This window comes from Schistocerca gregaria, chromosome 8 (genome assembly GCF_023897955.1).
Source record: "Schistocerca gregaria isolate iqSchGreg1 chromosome 8, iqSchGreg1.2, whole genome shotgun sequence".
In the NCBI taxonomy this organism is placed as follows: Eukaryota; Metazoa; Arthropoda; class Insecta; order Orthoptera; family Acrididae; genus Schistocerca; species Schistocerca gregaria.
Genome location: NC_064927.1, coordinates 455,965,553 through 455,970,753, shown reverse-complemented (window position 1 = coordinate 455,970,753; position 5,201 = coordinate 455,965,553).

The following is a 5,201-nucleotide window of genomic DNA, read 5'->3' as shown; positions in this document are numbered from 1 at the left end:
AGCTGAAGCAGTACATCTCATCTGCATGTGAAGCCATTCCGCCAGACACGTTGTCAAAGGTTTCGGGTAATTTCATTCAGAGACTACGCCATATTATTGCTACGCATGGTGGATATGTGGAAAATATCGTACTATAGAGTTTCCCAGACCGCAGCGCCATCTGTTGTTGACAATTGTAAGTGCTGTAATTTCGAAAGTTTGTGTGCCTGAAAATGTACTGTTGTCCCAAGCATATTGCAACAAACGGTGTATTTCTATCGCTGCTCGTTTAGTTTGTATTGCCGTTTCAAATATACCGGTCATTTTTGAAACATCCTGTATGATAGTGTTTTCTCGTGTAACAGATCTTTGTAATACAACAATGAAGTCCCGAAACATATCTTAAATAAATCACACATTTTCTGGTACGTAATAATATCAGTACTCGTAAGAAAACTGTTCACATTTGAAATTACTTGTAAATTAGGCTACATGGTTCTTTGCTATAGGACACCGCCACAACGAAGAACTTTTACCACAACGAAACTTGGACAACTTCACATGTGTAACATAAGCAGTCCATAATTTTAAACGTGAACTGCCGTCTGATGATGAACCTAGTGGTTCGGAACCTGTAACGTCGCTGAAACTTACAGGCCGGATTAAACCTGTGTTTCGGACCGACACTCGAACCTGGGACCTTTGCCTTTTGCGTGGCAAGTTCTCTACCGATGGAGCTATCCGAGCACGATTCCCGGTCCGGCACACAGTTTTAACCCCTCAGGAAATACAGAATAAGCGCACACTCTGCTGCAGAGTGAAAATTCATTCCGCAAATAATCCTCCAGGCTGTGGTTAAGTCATGTTTCCGCAGTATCCTTTCTTCCAGGGAGTGTTAGTACCGCAAGGTACGCGGAAGAACTGTGAAGTTAAGGGGGTAGGAGATGAGGTATTGGTGGAAGAAAGCTTGGGGCGGCGGGATGGCTGATTTGGTAGATCGTTTTCCCGTGAAAGGCGAAGATACTAGGTTCGAGTCCTGATAGAGCACACAGTTATAATCTGCCAAGAAGTTTCAAACGAGCACACATTCCGCCACAGAGTGGAAATTCGTTGCGGTAACGATGTTACTTTATGTTTATGATTAGCATTGTTAACAATGGCCATCTGCTGCTTTTAACTTTATTGTAAGAAATAACCAGTATTTTCACTACGTCACGGTATCACTGTGTCAGTTTTCGACAAAACAACATGGCGCAATACATTTATATCTTCACGAATACAACGCTTTTGATATAAATACAGAAAATTGCAGTCAGTCACTTTTTTGAAATACTTGTTTATCCCATAAACCGATTTTTGAACCTTTTCATGTTCATTTTCAGACGATCTATCGAAGGTTACATGACTGTTTTAAGCGATAATGCTGGATGCTGACTATAACAGAAGTCCTGTAACCTTCTGTGAACCATCTGAAGATGAGCATGAAAAGGTTCGGAAAGTGATTTATAAAATAAGCAAGTATTTCAAACAAATGACTGGTTCCTGTTTTCTGTATTGAACTGAATAGCCAGTCACGGGCTCTTAAACATCCGTAATGGATAAGCTTAATCTACATTTTTCTTACGCTGCAGCTGGTCTATGCAAAATAGTAATTCCTCAGCAACTCAGTTTCCCGAGCAGTACATTTAATTAATAAACATTGTCCAGATGCCCGTCATATTATGGGTGTTCGATGTGTAGGGCAGATCACATTGATCCTAAGCAGGTGCACAAGGTAAGCAGTGTGCACCGGCCTTATTTGTATATTTGAAGAGTGGAAATGGAAAACTTTCTAAATGTCAGACCTCACATTTGTCAGGAGAATGACAAAACAACATACCTCTGTACATAATTGATTTGCGTCCAAAAAAGTTGGTAAGGTATTCTGATAACACAGAATTATCCAGCTCTCGGCATCACCACAAAAAATGAGAGAAATTAGAATATATATACCACATGAAGAACTTTCTGGCATGAAGACCATGGCCCATCTACTAACTCATGTCTGATGGACTTTGTCCATGATTTCACACTTGGATCAAGCATGCTGTCCGCTCAGCTACGGTGGCGGACATTTCTGCGGTTATTTCACGCAGTGTTGTTTGTCTGTTAGCGCTGATAGCTACGCAAACGCCGCTGCTCACGGTTGTTAAGTGAAGGCCGTCGGCCTCTGCCTCTGCCTCTAGCTTCTACTACCATTCCGCATTCAGAGTCGTTAATTCCCATCGTGTGGCCATAATCACGTCGGAAATCTTTTCACACGAGTGACATAAGTACAAATGACAACTCCCCCAATGCTCTGCCCTTTTATACCTTGTGTACTCGATATTACCGCTGTCTGTGTATGTGCATATCGGCGCCCCATGACTTTTGTCTCCTTAGTGTATATATACAACGAAGTTCCCACGATGCAGGTAACGGCGATACACAGCGATGTAGACTAAGTTTAATATCTTTTTATAAATTTTGGTAAACTGCAGGAAAGTCTCCCACAGCACTAAGGAAACATTCGTCCTACCGTTCCAGGGTGTCTGTGCAACGGACATAATTTTATACTGACATTGTTGTCACACATTGTGTGGAATAGTCCGTCTAAAGGTTGTAACGAAAATGGTAATACGCATGACTGTATAATAAAATGTCATTATCAACATAGATCTGGAAGTACACTACTGGTCATTAAAATTGCTACACCAAGAAGAAATGCAGATGATAAACGGGTATTCATTGGACAAATATATTATACTAGAACTGACATGTGGTTACATTTTCACGCAATTTGAGTCCATTGATCCTGAGAAATCAGTACCCAGAACAACCACCTCTGGCCGTAATAACGGCCTTGATACGCCTGGGCATTGAGTGAAACAGAGCTTGGATGGCGTGTACAGGTACAGCTGCCCATGCAGCTTCAACACGATACCTCAGTTCATCGATAGTAGTGACTGGCGTATTGAACCAGTTGCTCGGCTAAAATTAACCAGACGATTTCAGTTGGTGAGAGATCTGTTGAATGTGCTGGCCAGGGCAGCAGTCGAATATTTTCTGTATCCAGAAAGGGCCGTACACGACCTGCAACATGCGGTCGTGCATTATCCTGCTGAAATGTATGCTTCCGCAGGGATCGAATGAAGGGTAGAGCCACGGGTCGTAACACATCTGAAAAGTAACGTCCACTGCTCAAAGTGACGTCAATGCGAACAAGAGATGTCCGAGACGTGTAGCCAATGGCACCCCATACCATCACGGCGGGTGATAGGCCAGTATGGCGATGACGAATAAACGCTTCCAATGTCCGTTCACCGTGATATCGCCATACACGGATGCTACCATCATGATGCTGTAAACAGAACCTGGACTCATCCGAAAAAATGACGTTTTGCTACTCGTGCACCCAGGTTCGTCGTTGAGTACACCATCGCAGGCGCTCCTGTCTGTGATGCAGCGTCAAGGGTAACCGCAGCCATGGTCTCCGAGCTGTTAGTCCGTGCTGCTGCAAATGTCATCGAACTGTTCGTGCAGATGGTTGTTGTCTTGCATACGTTCCCATCTGTTGACCCAGGGATCGAGAAGTGGCTGCACGAACCGTTACAGCCATGCGGTAAAGATACCTCTCGACTGCTAGTGATACGAGACCGTTGGGATCCAGCACGGCGTTCCGTATTACGCTCCTGACCCCCCCCCCCCCCCCCCCCCCAAATTCCATATTCTGCTAACAGTCATTGGATCTCGACCAACGCGAGCAGCAATGTCGCGATGCCATAAACCGCAATCGCGATAGGCTACAAACCGACCTTTATCGAAGTCGGAAACTTGATGGTACGCATTTTTCCTCCTTACACGAGGTATCACGACAACGTTTCACCAAGCAACGCCGGTCATTTGTTGTTTGTGTATGAGAAATCGGTTGGAAAATTTTCCTCAAGTCGGCACGTTATAGGTGTCGCCACCGGGGCCAGCCTTGAGTGAATGCTCTGAAAAGCTAATCATTTGCATATGACAGCATCTTCTTCCTGTCGGTTAAATTTCGCGTCTGTAGCAGGTCATCTTCGTGGTGTAGCAATTTTAATGGCCAGTAGTGTATTTCCCGAATTGAGAGGCTGTCACCCATGCTGTGCGCCTCAAAGCTGCTGTCTTCTGTACTTGCCATCTGATGAATTCATAACTTCTCGCATAAAGTGTTGGAATTCCTGCATGCTACGTAAATAATGGTATTATCTCACGTCAGCTAAGTGTTACGAATACATTTGACATTCTGATACTGTCTCACACACTTCCATGCCTAAGAGTTAGAAGAGGTCACTGAGAAGCGCTCGTAAACTGGACATGGTGAGGAACAGCTCGGTGACTTCGTAAGGCATCTGAACAGCCTCCATGGCAGCATAAAATATACCGTGGAGGTGGAAAAAGGACCAACAGTTACCCTTTCTAGATGTGCTGGTCACGAGGGATGGTTAAAACCTGAGACACTGCATGTATCGAAAACACACACACAACGATACCTGCACAGACTGTCACATCACCACCCGAGCCAGAACAGAGGCATGATTAATGCACTCGTAACGCGAGAGAGACGAATGTGTGAGCGGCAGTACGTCAGACGCGAGATGCAACACTTGGTAAGCGCTCTGAGGAGCAATGGATACTCCACCAGTTGCATAAGAAGTGCCACTGAATCAAATGCTTGACATTGGAAAAAGAAATGTCGGTTACGGCCTTTCTGCCGTACATTCCCAGAGTTACGTACAGAACTGGCCGTACACTGCGAAAACACGGCGTAAAGACTATTTATAAACCGGCGAAGAACATCATAGTGTCTCAGATCGTCAGAGGAGAAACGGGACGTGCTTGCAATGTCGGGAATATACCGCAAACCATATACAGCCGAAAAGTCTGTATTGGAATGACTGGACGATCGATAAACATGAGAATCATAGAACATAAACGGCATTGCAGATTACGGCAGGTGAAGAAATCGGCCGTGGCGGAGTATGCGCTTTGCGAGGCGGACCACATCGTAAATTTGCGCCGACACGGAAGTTCTTGCTCTAGAGCAGACCTGTCACACCCGTTTGTTCAGCTACACTACATTAGAATATCTTCAGCATGGAAGAAGAAAGCCTCAAGGTGAACGGAGCCTGGAATCCCGCGCTGCAGCGAACGACCAATGCAGGCAGCAAGCG